Here is an 8,253-nt window from a genome sequence, read left to right on the forward strand (position 1 = left end):
ATACCCTGTTTTTGGAGATAAAAGAACGCAAGATCGCGGTTCAGAATTTCGGTAAAACAAAAAATCGTATATGTCGAGATGTCACAGTGTCGTCGCAAATGGGCGATTTGATTCAGGAGCAGTTCACTGAATTTACCACGCATTCTTGTATGGTGTATCTTATAAGAATGGGTATACAAAATTGCATGGTATATTAAATGGGCATTTTATAATTATGTAATTAAATGTAACCACAACATACTTGTTAATAATTTAGTTGTCAGCTTGTGGCAGATGATTATTAACTTATTAAGGCAAATGATTTCGCTGATGTAAATATTATTAAAATACTCCGTCTTCTATTTCTTTAACTACCTACTTAATTTGATTCGATTCGAATAGATTCAAAGTATTACGATTCATTTAACAATAGAATATCGATACAAAGACATCCCTATGACATAGAGTCAGTCCCATGAAGCTAATAAAATGGAGGCCACACTTCGAATACCTACTTGAAGCACAACCTATGTATCGCTATCTCGCTCTCTGTGGGTAGACTCTCTCTTTCTAAATAAACAAAAAATATTAATTTGCTCAAAGTCAATGAAACTCAATGTAAAATCTTTATTTCTTGACATAGGTAGGTATCATTAAATAAGTGTAAATACTGGTAAAACGTTTTAGGAAGAAATTACCGTGAAAAATGTTTACAATGATCCAATGTCGGAAATCACGAAATAAACACTTACGCGTGGAATCTTAAGTCACTTCCGGGACACCACGCACTACAAAATTTTGCACCATTTCTTGTGATAAAACAATAATTAGGTCCTGTAAAAAATCTAAAACGAAATTAACTGCATAGTAAACAAAATATACAACCGCCGATGGGCCGGATTGGGCCGATGTTGCCACATTACCGATTCCTCAGGAATTGGGATTGTAATTCCCTGATTCGCCAACACATTAAGCCTAAACGGCCGACAATTTTGTGATTTAAGGCTACTTAGAAAGAGAGAGCCTGCCCATAGAGAGCGAGATAGTAATACATAGGTTATGCTCCAAGCAGGTATTCGAAGTGTGGCCTCCATTTTATCTTTAGCTTCATGGTCCTTAGTCAGTCGCAGATTAAATATTACTGTCCACAGACAATAACTCCCAGTCAGAGGGGCCAATGAGGATCATTTCGATTTTTAGCTGTGCTGTGAATGCAGATTTATAGGACTAAGAAATCCTTAATACACAGTTCAAAAATTTTTGTTCTACGACAAAAATTGACGAAGTTATGGCCAAATTACTAAAAAAGTTCACTGACCGCCCGGCGCGGGGACGATGACGTCACTATATCCGATCCGAACGCTGCCGGCGTACTGCGTGGATAGAAAATATTTTTTTCTAGCCAAACTATCAGTTTCAGGGAAAAACTTGTAATGACATTAATTCATCAGAATAAAGAAAGCTATCGATAGGTAATTTTTAAAAATAGAAATTGTGAAAAATAACGCAAAAAATCCATACGCTCATACGATTCAATGGAACGCAGAGACGCGATTGGGGTGGTATATTTGGCGATTTATTCAAATAAAGTGTTCATAAGTGTTGTTAGAGTCATATCTTCTTCCAAGTAAAATATAAAAATGTATAAGTATTAATTTATTTACTTCTAACAATAAGGTATAGCTGAGGCAGATACACTCTGCCTAGGCTACAAGACATTGCTATGAAGATCATTTCGATGTACACGCAATACCTACCTGTTATTTAGTTTTTCTGAGTTAAACCTACGTACCTACCTATCTATTCGGCGTTCCCATGGGCGGGCCAGCTGCTGCAGGAAAGGACAGCTGCTCCCTCCTGGAAATCTATTTAATCTTAGCCTAGAAGCTGGGTATGACTCCCCCGCCCCCCTCCTCTCCCCAGGTCATAAGCTGGGCATGACTTCCCCCTCGGCCAGAAGTTGGGTATGATTTACCCCCCCCCCCCCCCCCCCCCCCAGGCCCGAAACTGGGTATGACTTGACCTGAATTTTCTACAACAGTACTGATCCTCATTCCTGCAAACACTTATGTCAAATTATGAAATCTGCCCCCCTAGACAAAACGCACTTTTTGATCAAATCGAAAATCGAATCCGTCAAAACTCCATACAAAAAAGGGGCTTTTCGACCACTTTTCGACTGGTTTGCGATTAAAATTTGCACTTTGTCTAAACCCACTGTTTTCCAGGAAAACAACTAAGGCTAAATCAAAAGCAGCTTGTGGGGGCCAACCGAAAGATTATTGCTTAAATTAGAATTCAATGGCAGTTATTAGATTGATAAATAATAAATGGAACGAAAATGATCAAGTGACTTGCGATACCCACGTAACGTCCGAGGTTTTCTATCGTATTACCTTCGTAAAACCAAAAATTGCATGTCTCTATCCCTATCACAACATTTGCTATGATCGTTTCAACAAAGGCCTGCCACAACATTATTCTCGAAAATAATACAACATAATAAAAACCACCGGTTATAGGGGCATTTTTTGGAGAAATTTATCAAATAACCAAAAAAACACGAATTTAAAAGCAGTATTTTTAAAGGTTTATCAGGATATACCGCTTAGTTTAAAAGTTATTACGTTTTCTTTACAATAAGTATAGGTGTACCAGAATCTCATGGCAAACAAAAATATTGGAAAAGTATGTTTTTCATAATAATATGGCAATTGTCTATGGCTTTATTGTCACCATGATTGTCACCTGTCAAAGAAAATGATGAAATCTGTCAGCCGCTGCAGAAATTTTGTAATCTCTTCTTGACTATTGGTTATTTTTGTGAAAAAGTCGAAAAGCTCAAGCAAGTCATATTATTATTGTTTTCAATGTAAATTGTAAAATAAGGCATTATTTAAAGTCAATCTTTGATTTTAAAGCACGTCGTCGAGTTGACAGTAAGTTGGACTGAAATGTTTTGATACATTTAATTTATTACCCAACTGCGTCAGAAGGAGGGTTATGTTTTTTTTAAATTATTCTTACTTAATAGATGCTTTTTCGGGATTTTCAGGTACAAATTGGTGCAGATGAATGGTGAAAATGTTATGACCATGTAAAGAAAATTGAAAAAGATTTTATCAAGCAAGATTGAATAATGGAGAAGTTTCCATTTTTTTTTCTTTTAATAAAACTTGAAAGTATAAATGCAAGTGGAGTTCTTAGAATCGTTTCCTAGTTCTGAATGAAGTGATAAGTTATAAGCATGATACATAATAAAATTAGTTACATAAAGTAATATACGATTTACTTATTTTTCAAGACATTTTCCTGTGTTAAAAACCCGATGTATATACTTAGGTGTACCAGAATCTCATGGCAAACAAAAATATTGGAAAAGTGTGTTTTTAATATGGCAATTGTCTATGGTTTAATTGTCACCTGTCAAAGAAAATTATGAAATCTGTCAGCCGCTGCAAAATTTTTGTAATCTCTTCTTGACTATTTGTTATTTTTGTAAAAAAAGTCGAAAAAGTTCAATCAAGGCATATTGTTTACAATGTCAATTGTTAAATAAGGCATAATTCAAAGTCAATCTTTGATTTTAAAGCGCGTCGTTAAGTTGACAGTAAGTTGGAGTGAAATGATTTGATACATTTAGTTTATTACCTAACAGCGTCAGAAGGATGGAAGGAAGGAAAATAAACATAACCCATGTTTATTTTTATATTATTCTTACATAATAGCTGCTTTATCGGGGTTTTCAGGTGTATTTCATACATTGGTGCAGAGGAATAGTGAAAAAGTTATGACCATGTAAAGAAAATTGAAAAAGATTTCATCAAGCAAGTTTGAGTAATTGAAATACTTTATATTATACAGGGTGGAATTTTGTGAGCCACCACCACTGCCATTTTTTCTCAAAGAAAACATTCCTTTATTTTTGAAAAGAAATAGAACTGCATTCAAAGATTTCCAAAAATTTGCTTGCCACACCCGGGAATCGAACCAACTAAAAACTGTTAAAAATTACAGCCTGTATTTTTATTACATCGATCGTTAGGGTTAAGTATAAGGATGAAATCTCTCTAACAAACTTGATAAATCAAATGGAAGGAAAACCATGAAATCTTAAATTATTTTAATAATGTTGCAGAAAATTGTATGGTAAGTATAGTAGAGAATTTTCGAAAAAATTTCGAAAATCTTTGAATGCAGTTCTCTTTTTTTTTTTCAAAAATAAAGGAATATTTCCTGAAGTAAAATTGTATATCTACAGTATTAAGAGTACTTTCCCTCCAGGTGGCATTACAAAATTCCACCCTGTATAAATACCTCTTTAACTTGATCATCTATTGAAGAACAAGAAATGCAAGTGGAGTTCTTAGCAGTAGCGGCGTAAGGGGGGGGGCGGTGGGGGCGGTCCGCCCCGGGTGCCAGGCATCAGGGGGTGACACAAGTTGCGCAAATTAGTACTCACTGGCGCTACTCACTGGCGCATCTGCATGGCAAATCTACGGTCTATGTCATGATACGGGGGGGGGGGGGGGGTCTTTCATCTTCGAATCGGTAGGTAACCCCAAAATCTTGGGGGTGCCTTAGGACTAATGACGGGGGGTGGGGGGTGATTTATCGCCCCAGGTGCCAGCCCATGCTACGCCGCCACTGGTTCTTAGAATTGTTTTCTAGTTCTGAATGAAGTTATAAGTTATAAGTATGATACATAATAAAATTATTTACAGTAATATACGGTTTACTTATTTTTCAAGACATGTTTTACTATTTCGCCAAAAATGGTCAATTTTGCCTAATTTCCTTGGTACGAAATATATTTTTGTTTTTAACTATTTTTAGTTTCCCATTGTATTAAGTAACAAAAACTAAGCTAATATATCTAAAAGGGGTGTCATAATTCGTTTTAGAAACAAAGTTATAAGGTCATGAATTTTTGGTAGCCAAGGAAATTATTATAAATATTTTTTCTCTAAGTTTTCTTCTGTGGTTTGCTTTTTTTTTGTTCGACCCATTTTTGTGTACCTTCGCAAGCAAACATACCAATGAATTTTGTATCATTACGACCTTTTTACACAACTAAGGAAGATAAATTCAGTAGATTGAGTTAAGAGTTAAAAACAAGTTTTTCTATATCTATTCTGATACCCATTTCTTAAAATGTAAATTTTAAACTTATTCCAATAAAGAAATACTCAAAATTTGACTTTACACCGAATTAAAAATGGTCTTTTATAATTTCCTAGGCCTTTTTATGCCACGGAAAACAAGGAAATTAGGGCCAAAGAAATTAGATTTATGCCTAAAACACACCACAGACAAAAACCTATTTACCTTATGCATTTACTATTTAAATCATGGGTTTACCCCTACAGACACTACATCTGTGTAAATAAACAATAAAATTAATCCATTGTTTAGCTGCAAAAAACCGTCCAAAGAAATTGACTTTTTAGTAAACAAAAACCCAAGGAGGGACCTACTTATGCGATTTGTCGCGAAACTGTTCAACGAAGTACTGGCCTGCTTCGAGGGCCTCTTGGGACGAAATGGCCGAGTGTAACGGTGCAGTGCATTACATTCTAAGTTCTTTCGTTTCTTTACTACAATGGTCGAAAAGAAGACCCAGGGAAATTATACTTTTGACTCGGACAAGAACTTAACTTCACTTTATTTCCTTCCTTTAACTATTTGACATTTAAAGTTTTTATTTTCCGATAGCCAAACGGTTCTCAAATATAAAGAGAGTGCTATTAGAATGAAATTACGCTTCAATTTGTTATAATGTGCCTTCATTTTGGCAAACAACAGTAATGGACATAACAAGGAAATTAGAAAAACGACTTTTGATTAAGTTTTTCTACGGTATTATTTGTAGTTTCTGCTATTGTAATAGCAAAAACAAATAAAACTTTTGATTAACTTTCCCATAAAAATAGTTTTATACATATAAATATAAAAAAACATGTGTTCGCCTGCCTGGACACAGAAAATTTACTGTTTCGGCGAAATACCCGTTTCTATGTTAAAAACCCGATATATAACAACAACATTCTTCATACACATACCTAAAATGTATAGGTAGGCATTCATACTTCATGTTCATTAATATTAGTCATAAATAAAAAATTCAACAGTATCAAGATCGTTTAATCCAATTTCCCCAGTATTGCACTCAACAAAGTTTATTTTCCCCATTTGCCATGAGATTCTGGTACACCTATAACAACATTTTTCTTACACATAGGTACCTAAAATGTGTATTCGTACTTCATATTATAAGATTTTAAACTTTCGCGTTCCATTAATTAAAATAGTAATTCTCATTAATAAACGTCGCGTTAAGACCCGTGTCTTACTATTTTATTCGTACTTCATTAATATTAAAGTCATAAAAGTAAAAAATTATTATCAGTATCAAGGTCGTTTAATCCAATTTCCCCAGTATTGCTCTCAACAAAGTTTATTTTCCCTATTTGCCATGAGATTCTGGTACACCTATAATTCGAAGAAAAAAAATTCTATAAAAAATTTAAAAAAAATCTCAAAAATTTTTTGACCTCTTTTTTGTCGATAAAAATAGGTCTCATCATCATCATCATCATCATTTCAGCCACAGGACGTCCACTGCTGAACATAGGCCTCCCCCAATGCTTTCCATGTTGATCGATTGGTAGCGGCCTGCGTCCAGCGCTTCCCTGCTACCTTTACAAAATAGGTCTAGTTTCATCTATTTTCATATGTACACTTTAACGTGACTCACACTGTATAACGAATTTATTAAAAAATTAAATATTTTGTCCAGTAGACCTAGGATGTGCACGGCGATAAGCTTTTATCGCGCCGTTTTATCGATTTAACGTGATAAGCCTATGCGATAAGCCTATGGCTTATAGGCGATAAGGCCATACGTTTGTCGACAAAAATCCTTGATAGGAAGGAATAGAAAGGGTGGAAGTTTATCACGGCGCGCGCGCGCATCCTAGCCCAACTGGATTAAAAAAAATTAGTTTAGTATTTAAAAAATAATAATTAAATCATTATTCCTATCTAATGTTTTGGAGCTCTATACAGGGTGTTAGGTAAATGGGTATATGAGCCGACACTAGCCCATGTTAACATGGGCATATAGATAGATGGTAATTATGGTGAAGTCAGAAATTTGATATCATATTTTTTTTTTATTTACATACAAAATAAATTTTATAACATACGATTTGTATGAAAAATAAAATAATTAAAATGAAGATATCAATTTTCAGACTTCACCATACCATTTAATATGACCATGTTAACATGGGCTAGTGTCGGTTCATATACCCATATACCTAACATTCTGTATTTAGTTTGGCGGACGTAAGCTTTGATTGACCTTAGCTTTGACTTTCTCATTGCAAGCAGTATGCTTATCACAATAATTATTAATTTATTAACTAGTGAACGCAGTTATCGGAAGTGACATCATCGTTCCTAGATTTGAAGTTGGAGATAGTGATGTATCTGCAATCCAATAAATCGACTAATTGTGTTTTAAGTGGATGCATAATATTAACAGTGGGGGTTGGTGGGGATTCTTGGACAGCTCAAATATGAAGTGCAGGTGCGGTTTTGTTCTCCAGTCGATGAAGCACATGATGTAGTGCCCTGAGTGCCCGAAAAACTGCACGCAGGAGGATTTAATAAATGCTGCTGACAACGCCACTCTTCTCTTGTAGTTGTAGCGGAGTTTTGGGCTGACACTGTAGGTTTGTTGTCGACACGATAAGAAGATATTAGCAGTTTATTTAAGACAAGCTGTGCCCCACGGTGTTACCCCTGGTATATTTTTCGTAGTAAAATGTAGCCTATGTGTTAAACCAGGGTGTCAGCTAACTCCATTCCTTTTTTTTAAATCTCTCTTAATAATTTAAACTTTCGCCTTAACGGCAGAAATTAAAATAATGTAAGCCATCCATTTTGAGTCAATAGAAATGCATTTTTAGGCAATGTGAATTTCAGTCTTAAGAACTAAATGTAATTATAGGTACCGTTCGTTTATATCTTTAAGTATGAGGGTACTTAGGCTACTTTTTTTTATCCTATTTTTTGAAATTAAATATCTGTTGTGTGCTAACTGTGATCCTTTTACTCGTCCTAGTATTACTTTATCTCTACCACTACTGCTTCGAGGCAATAAATGAGCCAGTACTGAGAAGAAGCAGTGCAAGAAACAATATTTTTTGTAAAAAAAAGAAGTTCCTTTTATAATACATTTGAATTTGTTGTTTTTTGGGTGATGTG

Source organism: Ostrinia nubilalis, chromosome 1, assembly GCF_963855985.1.
Source record: "Ostrinia nubilalis chromosome 1, ilOstNubi1.1, whole genome shotgun sequence".
NCBI lineage: Eukaryota > Metazoa > Arthropoda > Insecta > Lepidoptera > Crambidae > Ostrinia > Ostrinia nubilalis.